Source organism: Ursus americanus, chromosome 22 (genome assembly GCF_024610735.1).
Source record: "Ursus americanus isolate L20-20 chromosome 22, mUrsAme1.1.p, whole genome shotgun sequence".
NCBI classification, from domain to species: Eukaryota; Metazoa; Chordata; class Mammalia; order Carnivora; family Ursidae; genus Ursus; species Ursus americanus.
In genome coordinates, this window is record NC_142148.1 from 50,265,771 (window position 1) to 50,282,851 (window position 17,081).

Genomic DNA, 17,081 nt, shown 5'->3' on the forward strand with positions numbered 1-17,081 from the left:
CCCATCCCTTCGGGAACTTGTGCAAGAAAAGGGACTTGAGGGGCGCCTGGGTGGCACAGCGGTTAAGCGTCTGCCTTCGGCTCAGGGCGTGATCCCGGCGTTATGGGATCGAGCCCCACATCAGGCTCCTCTGCTATGAGCCTGCTTCTTCCTCTCCCACTCCCCCTGCTTGTGTTCCCTCTCTCGCTGGCTGTCTCTGTCTCTGTCGAATAAATAAATAAAATCTTTAAAAAAAAAAAAAAAAAAAAAGAAAAGGGACTTGAGGGCCCACCCAGAAAAAGGCTCTAGGCTTGAAAGTACAATTGCCTTTAGGGGTGAAATGAGAAAGCATTGGTCACTTCAACACATCTTGTTAGCTGAGCCACCACAGCCTTTCTCTCTCTGAATAGGCTTTATTAAGAACTGTATGCCTTTGAGTCATCAGTCAACATCCCTACTGCAGACAGGAGAAAGCAGAGGCTTAGCATCTCCAACGCTGCTCGAGATCATAGACGTTGGGCCTGAGAACTGTCCAGAGCATGGAATGCATGGCATTTCCCTAGGCTGCTGCGGCCTGCTCTGTTCCTCAGGTGGGGAGAAATGTTCGGGGGAAATCCACCTTCCTCGGCAGGCCCCAGGGGAGCCGGTTGTTTCTAGTGTGGGTTCTGGCCTTGCCGTGATCATCTGTGGGTCCTGAGATTGGACATCAATCTGGACCTGTTCTCACCCCAGACCAGCATTGGATGCTGTTGTGGGCCGAGGCACCTGCTGCTTGTCAAGGGAGATGGAGTAGCTGAGCCTTTGGAGCAAGCAGCTCCTCAAAGATGGCCTGGATTGAACTCTGAAAAGACAGAGTCCACTACCTGGGCCAGGAGGCATCAGAGGCCTTGCACCCAATCCGTGCTTGAAAGGCTGATTCACGGCGGCAGACGACCTCCCATACGGAGGTCCAAAAAGACATATGAGGACACAGCTTGTGACCCGGGGGACATACAATGAGTCGATGTGTTCTGAGTGGTGATAAGTTACAGAGGAACATATAGAATGGCTTCATCCCACCGTTCCTTTTATGTTCAATCACCCTGTGTGGGGTGAGGATTCATAAGGCCTTGGACACGTTCTCCAAGGACAGTGGAGCTGGGTTCTACACAGGATGGCTGGGGTGAGTCAAGAAAATACTCAAAACAGTAGCAAAATGCAAAGACACTCATGGCTGCGGGAAAAGTCACACAAAACAGAATGAAACAGAATAACCCACGCCCCAAACTGCAAAAAACATGACCACTATTCTCTACCATTCCCACCTATGGGAAGAGTGTCTTCCTACCTTCTCCCACAGCTGGTGGTGGAGGTGTGGATACTGGGATGACTTTGTGGTTGGGCCTGCGGGGCACTCATGTGGAAACACCATGGGTGGGCCCCAGGTTTGTCCCCACATTTGTGTGGGGGCCCTGGGCGTGTGGAACCCTCTTCCCATTCTCACCTCAGAGCGACACTGATCCTGGGTGGCCTGGTGCACCTGCCACTTGTCTAGGGCGTTGTAGCTGAAGTCCCAGACCAGCTCTTCGATGACCTCCTGGGTGCAGCTCTGAAAATGCAGTGCCCCATAGACATGGGGTCAAGAGACATTAGTGTCCTCCCGGGACATTGCCACAAGGGGCCACCCGCATTAGAAATCCTGTTCTCCAGTTGAGGCAAAGAGGGGCAGCTGAAAAGACATCGAGCAAGGAGGTAGCCGGATGAAACTCTAGAGCTCGTGATTAACATCGAGGTAGTTGAACTTGGTCCCCAGTGCTCAGCTTCTCATCCTGCCTGCTATGACCTGGGGTGTGAACATGAAAGATGGGCCAGGCTTCCAACACCTGGCAGCTTCCTTCTGCCCAGGAAGGGTGTGTCCCACATCCTCTGTCCCCTTCTCTACACATAGACAACCAGCCCCCCACCCCAACACACACACAGGGACACACATAATGAGGGGCAAGAGGTGTGGGCCTGCTGAGGTGACATCACAGTTGTTGCCTGCTCTCCAGTGGGCTGCCCTGAGCTGCCTCGTGTTACCTGTTGGTGTCTCCTGCCACATGTCCAGAGGGCTCGGAAAAGCGGGCTGAGCCGACGTCTACAATTATTTGCAAGTCTCTCTCTCTGGGCTTGCCTGGGCCCAGAGACCCTGAAGGGAGGAAGGCAGCAAGAGAACATCCTGCTCTCTCGAACGTCTCCACTCAAGTGAGCTGGAGAGCAGGTTGTCTTTTGAATCTGGGTGCCCGGTTACCAGAGTTCTAAGTTCAGTTGGGGCCTATCACAGAGGAAGTGAGGTCACTCTTTCAAGATTCTAATCCCTGGGACCATGTGTTCAGTCAGACCTATCCAGAGCCCCTTCTTGGCAGTTGACTCCTTAGCTTTCTCCCCCATGTCATCTCCTGAACTGGACACAATGAGCCAAAAAGGCCATAGCCACCACTCTCTGGAAATGGAACTAGGGTCCGAAGCTTCAGGAGGCAGAGCTGAATTCAGACCTTACGTTCTGTGTTTCTTTGCGCACTTGTGTGTCCTATGTCATTGTGTCTCTCACGTAGTCCCCACTTTCCCAGCCTGCAGTGTGGGGATCAGGCTAGAATCTACTTCCTTGGCACATCCTCTGGTGTCTGTGGATAAGAGTATTTATTACATGTGTGGGGTGGTCCCCTATGTATCTGAGGCACAATTTTCAAGATGGAAGAATTACAAGAAGGGGTGGGACTTGGCATGGAGGGCCGCTCAGAAGAGGCCTGGGTTCCAGCCGTGTAATACTGCAACTGTCACTTTCCCTCTTGGCCTCATTTTAAGGTGGGCACCATGATGGCCTGGAAAAGCAAGAAGATGCAGGCATTGTCATCCTCTATAGTAAAACCATGCAATTGTTTCCCGTTATATGAAGAACGAGACCCCGTTACCTCGTTTGGGTCTATGAGAGGAGCGGCTTTCACCATGGCTCCTAGGGATCCTGACCTGTGGTATAGGCATCAGACTGTAACCGCGAAGTGGTCAGTGACTGGCTTTTGACCCACAGGACATATTCAACGTGATGAAGTACCATGCCTAGAGCTTCTCTACATGTCATGCAAAGAGTTTCTCACTCCCTAGTTACTTTCCATCATGTTCCACTACTCACTCCTTCCCTTTCCCTTCTTCTTCTCTCTCTGAACCAGAACCAAGCACCGATGTTTTGAGCTGCCATCTACAGAGGCTCACAGGACAGAGAACGGAGGCAGTGCCAAGGCCAAAAGACACACAGGAACTCAGGTTCTGAGTCCAGATGGCATCCCGAGTCACGTGAGCCAAGTTATGACAAAATCCTCTTCCAGTATGGCCCTGGTCACAGCCGCAGCCACTGACACACCTTGAGCCTGGGGAACCATGCTAATTTGGGCCCGCATTCTTCACCCACAAATACTGTTAGAAATTAAAGCGATGCACCTGCACATGCAGGGTATCAGGGCAATGTAGTCCCGGGGCAACTCTAGATAAGTAACAGTCTCCCAGGCCTCAGCATCTGTCCCTGCCTTCCTCCCTCCCCTCTGCTCTCCTCCTAGTGTCCCTGCAGCCACCCTGGCTGCCTTTTTCACTCCTCTGGCCAAACTGGCTTCTTTTATTGAGTGTCTGCAGCACAAGTCACTTCTTCCTGAAACGCTGCTCCCTGACGTGTGCAGGCCTAGCTCCCTTTGGTCAATCTGTTCTCAGCAACCTCAGCCTCAGTGAGGCCTTTCATATCTTTCCATGCAGTGACTCCCCAGCCTTCCTCCGTAGCACACTTCATTCCTACTACAGAGCGCTTGCTCTTTTCTTTCACGTGCGTTCTCTTTGGAGCTTTGGTCCATGTGTAGACTGGGAGCTCCTAAAGCAAAGGAGCCCTAGGTAATTTCAGCTCCGCGCACGGGCCCAGCAAGATACCTGGCATAGGGCAGTGCTCGGTGTGTAGTTACTGAATGAATAATTGAGAAGATCTTGGAGCCCACCTCCCCTCTTAAGCACCTAGACTGCAGAATGCTACTAAAACTTTCAAGCTGTTTCTGGGCAGGGGCGACAACCACAATGGCCTCTGCCTGACTCTTCCTGCTCCAGTTCCTCCAGCAGAACTCACCAGGTACCATGGACAAGGAAGCGCCCTGCATCCAGTTCTCCAGCTCTGGTGGCACAGCTCCACGCAGGCACACCAGCAAAAAAAGCCATGCCTTTTCTCGGGGGTCCTCAACACAGTGCCTTTGCAGAGTCACAGAGCAAAGGAGCAGGATCTCCAGGCTCCCTGGGCAGAGTAAAGGACCTCAGAACCCTCCCTTTCCTCCTTTTCTGTCCACTCCCATGGTGTCCTCTTTACGATTCCAGCACCCGCACCTCAGCCAGAAGAGTGCTGCTGCACCCACCCCTGTGTGTCTAAATGAGGAACTGAAGGTCTAATGCAGACTAGACTTGTCCCTGGGCCCCAGACACAGTGAACGCTCCTCAACATGACTAACCCACAGAAAAATGCAACCAAGAGCATCATGAGGCATCACATCACATCGTTGGGAATAGCGACCTTCCAAAAGTCGAGAGATAACAAATGCTGGTGAGGAGGTGGAGCAAAGGGAATCCTTGGGCACCATTGGTGGGAATGCACATTGGTACTGTCACTATGCAGAACACTGTGGACGTCCCTCCAAAAATTAAAAAGAGAACTACCGGATGATCCAGCAGTTCCACCTCTGGGAACATACCCATAGAAAATGAAGGAATATGTCCAAGCAACACCTGCACCTCCATGTTCAAGAAGCATTATTTTCAATAGCCAGGACACGGAAAACATCAGTGCCCTTTAGTGCTGAGTAGGGAAAAAAATGGTACCTAGAGAATAGCATAGGAATCAGCCAGAAGAAAAGGACATCCCGCTAAGTGTGCTAACAGTACCGGACTTTGAAAGCATGCTGCCAAGTGAAATAAGGGAGACAGGGCAAAGACTTTCTGTAGAGAAGCATAGAGAGAGAGAGAGAGATCGGTCCTGTCTAGAGAGAGAGACAGAGAGCTATTTTCCCCTTCTCTGTGGAATCTGAGACAAAGAAGAGAAAAGGAGGAAGACTAACTCAGAAAAAGAGATCAGATTGAAGTAACCAGAAGCAGAGGGCGGAGGGGGTGCGGGAATTGAGTGAATGGTGAAAAGGTACAAATTCCAGTTTCAGATCAATAAGGAATAGGGATTTACAGTACACCCCAGGACTACGGTTCATTACTGCTCTATGGTGTATTTGGGAGGTGTGAAAAGAGCAAGTTCTGAGAGTTCTCATCACAAAGAAAAACCTGTCTTTCTTTTCTTTTCTCTTTTCTTTTTTCTTTTCTTTTCTTTTCTTTTCTTTTCTTTTCTTTTCTTTTCTTTTCTTTTTTCTTTTTTCTCTTCACTTTAACCACAGCCAGAGGGTCAAAGGTAACACACTGTACATATTCACGGGGAGAAAGGAGTACATAGGGAAACCTTCATTCAGTCGTTCAACAAACAGTGGATTTAGCATGAGGTAATCTCCGTTCTTGGCTGGGTTCTGCCCAGAACTCCTGTGTCCCACACACCTCTGGTGCTGATTTGCTGATTCCCTGAGTGAGGCACTTCCTTGCCTCGGTTTCCCCCTTACGGTGACCACGCTGGCTGCCGACACTGTTAACAAGGATGCTGCGGGAAGGAGGAGGTGCCAGCCTCGGAGTGTGGGTTCCCGGGGGAGGGGGTGCAGGCCTTTCCCCTGTAATTTATTTCCAGCTCAGGTGCTTGTGAACTCCTCCCAATCCTCCTGCTGAAGTGTGTGCAATGTCTGTGGGTTGTCACACGCATTAATTATCTGCTGAAGGTTATAAAGTACCCCTCGCTTTGGCAAGATCACCCTAAAGAAAAGGGCTTTATCAACGTCGCCATTAAATGCAATCGCAGAGAGTGGAGAAGATGGAAAGGAAAATCGCTCAAGCCAAAGAATAAATGACATTTCAGAAAACGCAGAACAAGTGGATATGAAGATCAATTGGAACTTAAAGTGACGACATGTCCAATGACATAGTCGCGGATTCTGGGTTGCTTCGGGCAAGAAAGGGGGACGGTACACACGGAGCCAGACAAGAGGCCCTGAGGCAGGGAGCAAAAGGTTTGATCCTGGGCAGTGTCTTAACCTTTCTGTGCCTCCTTTTTCTCATTCATGAAATGGGACAATATTCACACTGAACCGGAAAGTGATAATAAGAGAATACAACTTCATACGCCTGGCATCTACCAGGTGCTCACAAATCACAGCTGTCCTCACGGAGAGTCAACGGCGGAGGAAGCGAGAGGTGGGCACGGAATTCGCAGGTGCTCAGAACGCATTTCATTTCGTTGGACTAAAATGAAGCTTTGTTTTAAATGTCCCTGTCTCATTGTTTCCAGAGTGTATGTCATCTCACCATGCAGCACATAGACCGTGCAATGCTGGTAAATATAACAGGCTCCCGCGGGGGGGGGGGTGTGTGTGTGCTGATTTGTGGCGTGTGCCAGTCTCCATGGGGTGCATATTCCCACCGTGGCTGTTTTCAAGCTCCCAGCCTGCCCTCACTGAACAGTCAGGAAGAGACGTCAGCGGCTCGTCATGTCATTTCCGTGGATTTCTGCTGTAAAGATACAACAGACGAGAGCATAGATGATGGCAGTATGTAGTAAAGCCATCAGGAAATGATGAGTTTGGGATATTCATTACCTTTGTTCTTTTAAAGATTTTATTTATTCATTTGAGAGAGAGAGAGAGCAGGGGGAGGGGCAGAGGGAGAGGGAGAAGCAGACTCCCCTCTGAGTAGGGAGACCAATGCATGGAACCATCCCAGGACCCTCCTGGCTTGTGGTGAGGATCAAAGTGACGCCATAAAGATGAAAGTAGCCCTGCCTCTGGTTTCATTTCCTATCGCAAGGTTTTCTTTTTCTTTTTAAGAACACAAATCAGATATTACTTCCTGCTTGAAACCCTCCCCAGGCTGCCTGCGGCCTAAAGAACAAACGCCAGGTTCCTAAGGATGCCTGAAGAAGCCCCTGGACAAGTGCATTTTTGCCCCTTCCACTTGGTGTCCTGGGTCTGCTCAGCTGCCCTAGGCCTGGTGACTCCCAGATCCCCGGGGTCCTCCTCTTCTTTCTGCAGCCCAGGGACCAGCACGCAGGCCCCACATCTGTCTACCTCCAGCCGCCTCCCACAGCCTCTTTCAGGCCGTCTTCCAGGATTCAATCTAAGTACAGCCCAGCATTAGCTGTGATGCCACGGAACACATCCCTGAGCCTCACTCTCCTGTGTGCAGAAGGGCCCGGGACACCTAACTCCTCGGGGTGGGCAGGAAGCCTGGCGAAGACACGCGCGAGGACTCGGGCCAGGCCCCGGCCCACTGCGGGCCGCGACCCTGCGGGTTCCGGCCCTGGGGCTGGGCTGTAGGGCGGCGGGCTAGGGCGGCCCTGCAAAGGACCCGCATCCGGGCTGTGGGGGGCAGGGCAGCGGGTGGGAGGGCTTCCCCGAGGTCGGTCCAGCCCCGCCGGCCCAGAGTGCCGCCAGTGGGACCTCCGGGACTCCCGGCCTCCGCCGAAGCTTCCCCAGACCCGGCCACCACAGGCGCGCTCAGTCCATTGCCGTCCTGAATACCCCGCGCGACTGTCCGGCGCGGTCTCGGGAGCGGAGCCCCGTGGCGTGCAGGGCATGCGCGGGCCGCCAGGCGCATGCCCGGTCCTCCGGGGGGGTGGGGGGGCGGTGGGGGGGTGGGGGGGCGGAAGCTCGGCGCGGGGACGCGGCCGGGCGCGCGCCGTGGCGGTGAAGCGCTCCTCAGCCGGTCGCCGCGCATGCGCGGCCGTCGCCTACGCAGCATATCCAGAGGGCGCGAGCCCGCCGCCGCCGCCGCCGCCGCCGCCGCCGCCGCCGCCGCCGCCGCCGCCGCCGCCGCCGCCGCCGCCGCCGCCGCCGCCGCCGCCGCCGCCGCCGCCGCCGCCGCCGCCGCCGCCGCCGCCGGGACCTATGTGCGCCTGCGGCGTGAGGCGTTGGAGGGAGCGCCGCCCGTCGGTTCGCGGCTCCGCCTCGCAGTGGTCTGCCCTCGCCTCCCGGCGCCCCGCGTGGTCCATGTGAGTGCGGGGAGGGGGCGGGGGCCGGGAAGCGGGCGCGTGGGCCGGCTCCTGGTGCTGGGGGTTGGCAGGGCCGCGGCCGGTGGGCGGAGGGCCGAACGGGGCTAACCAGCCGGTCCGCGGGGCGGATGCGGCGGAGACGGACGCCTCCCGCGCGCCGCTTGGGAGGCCGAGGATGTGGGGAGGCCGGAGAAGTGGGGAGGACGAGGGAGGGGCCCGGGGAGGACGGCGCTCTGGGGAGGATCGGGGCGCGGGCAGGTCGGGAGATGTGGGAAGGACTGGGGGTTGCCGGGAGACGGGGATGTGGGGAGGCCGGCGTGGGGACAGGAGAGGCCAGGGAAGGGGGACGAGGGGGCGGGTTCTGGGAGAAAGGCTGTGGGTGGAGGACGGACTTGTGGGGAGGTCGGCGGGCTCCGGCAGGCCAGGGGACGAGGGGAGGCCGGGGGCTCGGGTAAACGGGGAGGTTTGGGGGACATGAGAAGGCCTGGGGGTGTTCGTGAAAGATGGGGAGGTTGGTGGATTCGGGGGTCTAGGAGAATCAGAGGGGCTCGAGGCCGGAGCGCACAGGGAGGCCGGGGGCTTGGGGAGGCCAGCCGGCCTCGTTGGGAGCTGGCCAATTGCCTCAAAGACAAAAGGGGGGAGAGAGGAAGGAGAAGGAAGATGGAAATCCTTGGGGACCTGGAGGGGGGAGAAGAGCCCTGACCCGATATGGGGACTCACTGGCCCTCCGGCAGGGAAGGGCGAGCCTCGAACCCGGATCCGGGCCAGCTCCTTCCCCGCAGCTGGCGCTCAACTTGCTGTGGCCCTGTGGTTTTTGGGGCGAAAGCCCTGGAGACCTCGTTGATTCATTGTGCCTCCAAGTTTACCTCTTCCCAACGCAGCCCCCAGCTCTGCTTCTGGCTTAGGTGGAAGAAAGACTTGTTGTTTCTTTTTCTCTCCTTTCCTTTCTTTTCTCAGGAGGAGGAGGAGGGTGTGTGTGTGTGTGTGTGTGTGTGTGTGTGTGTGTGTTACTTGGTTTTATTTAATTGCAGGATTTAGCTTAATGCAGTAAGGGTAAAAAAATTGTTTTTTAGTCATTTCAACAGTGTCTCATTCTTGCATAGTTAGCCTGCAGCTGGGTTTTTGGCAGTGAGACTAAGATAATAGTAATGTAGTAATTGTGGGAACTGGTTGAAATACGTTCAAGCTGAAGGCGGTGTAAGGATTTGGGGATCTATACTTAAGACGACCAACGCTGGGATTCTTAGAATGTCAACATTTTCGTGGTTGGAAAAATAGGCCATTACTATTTGAAATGAAATACCAGAGTCTCACCCTTAATATTTTATTTGTAAAACGGATAATGGAAACAGTCTTCTCTTGGAAATGTGTGAACTCTGGTCAGTTGTCTCATCTCTGAAAACCTGAAAGGTGGATGAAGTGATGGAAAGATACATTGCAAATTAGCATTCACCTTATTTTTGTTGAGATCCAATGTAGGTAATTTTTTCATGCCATTGTACTTTGGAGATAATTTTTAACATCCTGCAATATTTAAACACATGAAACTTTTGAAGAAAGTTTGCGTTCCGGTGTCTTTATGAGTACGTTGTTTTCTCTTTGTGGCTGTCCTTGGAGGTGAAACACTGAATGAGCCTACCCCTCGTGTCTTGAATACGTTTGTGTGCTAAATGTTGTTGAAGCAGCAAGATCCCATGTTACACATTCTTTAAGTAATATCTTTCCGGTGATTATCATATACTCCGATTTAATAATGAAAACTGGGGAAAGATGGTTTAAAACCCATTGCTGTCTTTTAAAGGGTCCCACAATCAACCTAAGACTTGAGTATATACACTGAATAAAAGGACCTACGCATTGTTCAGAGGTCATGATGCATCAAGAAGCAAGTCCTTGGATAAATAAAGACATTGAATCCAAAACTTAGTGTTTAAGGTTTGGGGCCAAGAGTCCTGGGGCAGAGCCCTACAGGAGAGAGGACTTCAGCCTCTTTTCAGGCCGGCGGTCCGCTGAAGGTGAGTCGTGATTAGGAGTGAAGCTCCATGAGTGCGATGGGGTGGAAGTGTCTGGTGAAACCAGAAGTTAGGAGCCGCAGTGAGGATCATTAGAACAATCCTCAGTAACATCGTTTCTCTAGCACTCCATGCCCATTGTTGGAAATTAGAGAACTTGACATCCCAATTCTTAAAATTGGGTTCTTCAGCAAGTCACATAACTTTTCTCGCTGGGAAGTTTGAGAAATTGTCTAAATAACAATTGTATTGTTGAAGCTATCCCCTTAAAAAAATACTGATTAGTTCCCGCAGGAAAAATTATAGTGTCTTCTGTGTACTGTGTATGTTCTATCGTGTAGTAAAGAGTCATTTTGAACATGACTCTTCTTTTTTGGATGTTAGTTTTGAGTTGCTACTTCTCTATCTCTAAAGATTTTATGGAAACCTTTTTTCCTGTATTTTTAAGTGTCTTAATTTTGAGAAAATACTTGTCTCAAGGGTAACACAGGAAAGATGAGAGTCAAAGTCTTAATATGTAAGTCTTTAACTTTTGAAAGTAAACATTTTCAGTTTAGACAGTTTTCAGCTAAAATCTTGTTTTAAATTTCAATATAATTAAAAGTTCTATCATTTGTGAAATGAGGGGTTTTTTTTGGCTTGTAAACCAGTAAAGTTAGTTTCTGTAGTAGTTTATTTTGTCTTAAAGCTCGAGCTTAAGAACTTATTTCGTTACTGTATGTCCTTACTAAAATCCCTTAAATAATTAGCAAAATATTGCTGTGGGGGTCTTTGGGAATTTTTACTGATGCCTATAGAAATTATTTAAAATGCAAATTCTGAAAACTTGGGCAAAGTAAATGACCTTATTTGAGTGAATAGTAGTAAATTCCAGGAAGTTTGTGAGTGCAGTAAGCATTCAAATCTGAAGTCGCATCTCTGTCCTTAGACGGATCCTCGGTGGAAGAGGATGAGAGCGGTTCCAGCTCCTGTTTGGGTGTACCTGTGTTTCAGTGCCTCAGCCAGCTGCCTTAAGTAGTTGTTTTTTTATGTCTCTTCTGAAAACCATGTTTCGTAGTGGATTATTTGAACCGTTGATGGCTTTTTCTCTCTGCTAATATTTGTGCAAGGTTTTTTTTTTTCTTCTCTCTTCCATTTCATGACTACCAAAAGGCAACCTAGTGTAGGAGAAATGAAATTGCTGTCTACCACTTTGTGGCATTAATTTCTAGGAATGGTGCCAAATCTTACCATTCAGAACTACATAAATGTGTTTCTGATTATAAAGTACCAGAAGAACCCCCTCTCTTCCTGTCTGTAACAGTTGTATTGTTTTTTTTTGCTAGGCTCTATCATGGAAATAAAATTCAGATAGGCATATGTAATTCAACTTTCAGGATAGGTGAGATTTTTAGCAAATGCCGTTAATTATGGTCTGATTTGCATAAACACTAATGAAATGGTTTTTAGAGGAAAGTATGAAATAGATGTTTTTGGCTGGGTGGCACTATTGCCACTTTTTAGCAGTTGAAAGCCTCCGAGAAGGGAACAAGTAGCATCATCACAGAGTTTACTTATTTGTCAGGACATGAAGGTCTTTCCTTGCAAGCTTTGTATTGAAGGAAACGAATTCTGCCTAGATCTTATTGATATACATTGGCATTTACTGTAAACTCATTTTTCAGAACAAGAAAAATGACCAAAGTCATACATGTGAATGTTATCCACTGATAGGGGAGGAGATGTAATGTTACTGCTACGTGTGGGGTATTGTGTGTTGTTGGTAGGTGTCACTACCTTTTTACCGATGAATTAAATCTGGGAGATGACACGTGCCAGACCTGAGGTGATTGCTTTCATGCTTTTTCTCCTTTATTCCTCCTGAGAACCATTGATTGTGCTATTGCTATCCTCATTTTTGCAGAGGAGACACTGGAAGTTTGGAGTTTGAGGAGCTTGCCGTGGGCTTCTTGGCCCACAAGGGGTAGGTCCTTGTTGGCTGGGCCTGCTGAACTCTCTGTGCAGCTTCTAGGACCAGACAGGACTAGAGCAGCAGTAGTCTCACAGATCTGAACCCAGCCTTCCGAAGGGGGAGTGAGTAGCATGCAGGTGTAAGTACCGTGTCTGGGAGAGTTGAAATAATTATATTTTCTGTTTGAATCTGACGCTTTCATATCATGAAGCTGTGATCTGGCCAACATGGTGTAGGTAAACATTTTAATGAACATACCAAAATTGTTTATTTTAAGTTAATTTAAAATCAGTTAAATACAAATATATAATGCATAGTGCAGTGATTGACGCTTCTTATTTGTTCAAGGTTGTGCTTTAGTAACCTCTACATTGTTACAGAGTGTTTTCATTGGTGACTTTTTTTTGGGGGGGGGTGTCAGTGTTTATGATTATAGTTTTGTGGGAAGCAAGGTGTAATGTGAGGGAAAAGTAAATTGTAAATTTCTCATGCAGGTTTCATCCCCTTGTAGTAAATCCTAGAATTTATAATCTCTAACACATTGCTGCTCTATAAATGTTTCTGAAGTGAATGTGCTCATTCTCGCCGATTTAGAATTTTAGAATAGTGCTTTTAAGACTTGACGTACTCTGTCCTCCTTTATTTAGGGCCAGTGGACCAAAACCAAGGCTCAGAAGAACCTAAAAAGTTGTATCTATGGGCTGTCTGTGCCTAGGATCTCCTTTCTGCCTCCATTTTCTATCTTAAAAGTCCTGCCATCTGGTGCTTTGGATTGTGCTGTGAATGGTAGGTGTTTGTTGGGTCTACTTGTGACTAAAGCACCATGTGTTTGTCTTTGATGGACTGAAGAAAGAGCTGAAGTGGTTTTATACATTCCATATTTGTAGTGCATTGTGTGTCTTTTTATAGAATTTAAGCAACACGAGGGCAGAAACTTTGTTTTACACACTATGGCATCCCCAGTGTCTGACACAATATTTATTGAATGAAAGAACCCAGGCTCATTTGTTGTTGGAGAACTGTTCCTGCGTCAGTCAGCAGTCCACTGTTTTTTGTTTGCCTTGGTAGAGAACCTTACTTACAAACCAGGTAGGACTTGATACCAGGGAGAACTTGGATTATCTGTTTCTATCTTTGTCTGCTTTATTTTAGATTACAAATATCATGAAACTTGAGCTGCGGGAAAAAGGCATTTCTCTGTCCCTTTATGGTTTTCAAATGTTTTTTTCTAGAAATTAATTTTGTAGGAATTGGTCATGTGTTCGTTAGGACTCATTCTATATTCTGAAGACCTAGGAAGTTGGGATTTATAAAAGATCCTTGATGACTGGTCTAGAAGCTCTAATGTATCTTCTACTAATCAGTTGGATTCATCATGTACTTTACAAGGGTTTTACATTATGCCCTGAAACCATTTTTAAAAATGCATCTTCCCAGGAGCGCCTGGGTGGCTCAGTTGTGAAGCATCTGCCTTCGGCTCAGGGCATGATCCCAAGGTCCTGGGATCGAGCCCCACATTGGGCTCCCTGCTCTGCTGGCAGCCTGCTTCTTCCTCTCCCACTTCCCCTGCTTGTGTTACCTCTCTCGCTGGCTGTCTCTCTCTGTCAAATAAATAAATAAAATCTTAAAAAAAAAAAATCCATCTTCCTAACACTGTAATGCCAGTTCCATGACACACCGGCCTTCCGATGATCTGCTTAGAGAGTCTTTTACGTTGTTGTTCAGAGTAAACGTTTTGAGCAACAGGTCACTTACCTTCACTCAGGCAAGAAAAGTTAGTATTTGCGTAAAAAAAAGAGTTTGTTCTTCCTCAGCAAGTTCCCCTTGGTCTTGCTTATTGCGAAGGGAAACACGTGCGTGCGCACACCACAGTAAACCAGTAAACTGGTTGTTTGCAGTGGTTCTCAAAGTACAACTGCATCACCATCACTTGGCCGGGTTAGAAATGCCTGTGCTCGTGCCCCACCTCTGACCTCCTGAATCAGACTCGGGGGGTGGGGCCCGCAGTCTGTTTGAACATGCTGTCCAGGAGCTTTTGTTGCATGCTAATGTCTGTCAACCACTACTTGAGAGTGTTTTAAGAGAAATGCAAGTCGTAGCAGGCAAAAAATCAGTCGTAAATGGCAGAGGCATGTGTTTGGCTTCTGACCACTTAGATTTGCTAGTGAGATTGCCTTCACTTCAGGACTCTTTTTCAGTATGTTTTTCAGGTTTTCTAGAGTCTTGGGAAGACCTCACAACTAATTTTGTTTAGGGATTTTGAATGTTTTATGCTGAGGTCATTAAATTCTTTTGAATCTTGGTTTGGATTTTAAATAAATGATTTTGCATTGAAATAGCAATTTGTATGGCCCCTGGACTTGTGGTTTTTGGCAGATAGCAGGAAAGTGTGTATATGTGGGTGCTCAAGGCACGTGTTCCCTGGTGGTTTTGTTTTGGTGTTGAGAGATTGGCTTGCTTATACTAGAGTCAGGATGATTTCCAAGTCTTGGGGTGACTACTAAAACAGTATTGTGTGAATTGATTCTATGCCTAGCATTAAAGTCATACCTAAATTTAATATGTATTGTTTTGCCTTTGTCCTTTATTTTTTCCCTAAGATCAGAGCTAGATAAAAGTTAGTGTTCAAAGATGGAATTGGTGATATGCTTACTTTCTGCTATGTCTTATGCAGAGTTGGACGCACCTGAAGGCAAATAGAATATTGTGAGCTCAGGGACAGGGACTCTGTATTATCCTGTACGGATCTGTGGGTCCTTCACAGCTTCCTCCTCCTCCTATAGTGGGTTGGCCCTCAGTCATTGGTTTAATGATTGAAGAAGAGTCTGTGCTCCTGCTGAGGGGGCCTTGTGACCTTGAAGTACATGAAGTTGTTACTAAGGTAGAGAAGAGAATTAGGGACAGACGGGTGGACTTAGGTTACCATCATGTGGACGCGAAGTACAAAGGATGTTTCCACGTCCTCTTCTGGCCCCCATCAGACTGAGTCAGTGGTGCAGCCCTGTGATGGAGAAAATAAAAGGAATGAGCTGGTGGGAAAAAGTGATCTGAAACAGTTTCTTTCTCCTTACATTGGTCAAGTGAAGTTAAAGTTCTAGTTTATAGTCAGTTATAGACTGTGAGCCCACTAAATGTACATCAGAGCGCCTGGCCTGGAGCACCTCTCAGTGAGGGAGTCTCCTGTTGCTCCCCGCTGTGCTGGGAGGCTCCAGCCGCCCCCCAGTCTTCTCTCTCATGACTGCTTCAGCCCTGCTCTGGTCTTGTGTCAGTCGCCCCGCCCCGCCCCTTCTGGTGGTTTCTGCTGTGTTGCTGCCTTGTGGTTTTAAATAGCCTTTTCCTGGTTACAGTGAGGTTGCACACCTTTTTATACATTTACTGGCCATTCGGATTCACTGTTTTTCGAAGTGCCCATATTTTTCTATTAGGTTATTTTTAAATTGATTTGTAGACTATATATATTCAGAACACACATTCTTTGTTGGTTATGTATTTTGCTGCTGTCTCTTCCCACTTTGTCATATGCAGTTTCACTGACTCAGTGGTTTTTTTGTGTTTTTTTTTTTTTTTTTTATGAATAGAAGTTCTTAAGTTTAATTAGTGCCATTTGTCAGTCTTTTCCTTTGTAAGCTTTTTGTGTCTTTCCCTGCCCTGAGGTCATGAACTAGTTCCTCATTTATTCTCTAAATGCTTTTATACTTTTGCTTTTAACCTTTAACTTTGTAATTCTCTCAGAATTGGTTTTGGTGCATAATCTGAAGAAGGAATCCAGCTTCATTAACCTGTGGACAGGCTAGTTGTCTGAACACCGTTCATTGAAAAGAGCATCTTTCCCCCAGCGCTCTGCAGTGCCCCTTTTCTTGGAAATGAAAGGTCCGTGTGTATGTGCATCTGTTTTGGACTTTCTTGAATTCCACTGGTACTGCCCAGTTTAAGTTGCTTCAATTATTTTAGTTTTATAACAGGTCTTATTGTGGAACTCTTCCCACTTGGTTCCTTTTTAAGCATACCTTGGCCCTCCTTGACCCTTTGCAGATCTGTATCTGTTTTAGAATCCCTTGCTGACTTGCAAGGAATTTCTTCCTGCTGTTGCTTGGGATGACGTCGAACGTGATCAGTGTGTGGAGAGTCGTTTCTTGGTTTGAGTTATTACAAATAAAGCCTTTGAATAATTTTGCTCAAGTCTTCATGTGACCATCGGCTTTTGTTTTTCCTGGAAATGGTTGGGTCTAGCACTGTAATGGCTGGATCCTGTGGTAGGCCTATGTTGGCTTTTTGAGAAAGTGTCAAACTCTGTCCTGGAATGGCTGAACCATTTCACATTCCTCCCAGCCTTGTGTGAGAGTTCCAGTCACGCTGGATCGTTGGGGCAACATTTGGTATGGTTAGTCTTTTAGCTTTTCAGCCATTCCGATAGGTGTGTAATGGTTTTTCTTTGTGGTTTTGCCACCTGTGTATCTTTTGGTGTTCAAATCTTTTGCCTATTAAATTTTTTGTCTTATTGGTGGGTTCCTTATATATTCTGGATACAAGTCTTTGTCAGATGTGTGCTGTGCTTTTCTCTCATGCTATGGTTTGTTTTTGCATTCTCTCTCTCTCTTTTAAAGATTTTATTTATTTATTCGAGGTAGGGAGAGAGAGCGGGATGGGGGGAGGGGCCGAGGGAGAGGGAGCAGCGGACTCCCCGCTGAGCAGGGAGCCTGCTGCCTGCTGGACTCAATCCCAGCGCCCTGAGATCATGACCTGAGCCCAAGGCAGACACTTAACTGACTGAGTCTCCCAGGTACCCCTGGACTGTGGTTTTTCAGTGTCGTAGTTAAGAAGTTGTTGCCTAATCCTAGGTCACAAAGGTTTTCTCCTTTATTTCCCTCCATCCCCCTCTAGAAAAGTTTCAGGTTTACATTTAGGTCTGTGATTCATTTTTATTTATGGTGTAGAATATTATTTGTAGGATTCTTAACTTAGTTCTGATTATTTGTAGGAGTCCATTGAGGCATAGAATGAAGATATAGCTCCTTCTGAGAGCTTTTTTTTT

General features: G+C 48.2%; 1 long non-coding RNA gene across 25 annotated transcripts in view; it reads left to right on the forward strand.

Moving 5' to 3' along the window:
* Window positions 1-7,962: 7,962 nt before the first annotated feature.
* LOC148108125 (uncharacterized) overlaps window positions 7,963-17,081 on the forward strand; it is a 122,938-nt gene continuing 113,819 nt past the window's right edge. For 10 of the 25 annotated variants that reach the window (XR_015721063.1, XR_015721069.1, XR_015721070.1 and 7 more), the window contains exon 1: window positions 9,039-12,835. This is a non-coding gene — a long non-coding RNA (uncharacterized LOC148108125). Of the gene's footprint in view, window positions 8,087-9,016; window positions 12,836-17,081 lie in introns of those variants that run through there. The other 15 variants (XR_015721055.1, XR_015721056.1, XR_015721052.1 and 12 more) reach the window with 11 other exon arrangements.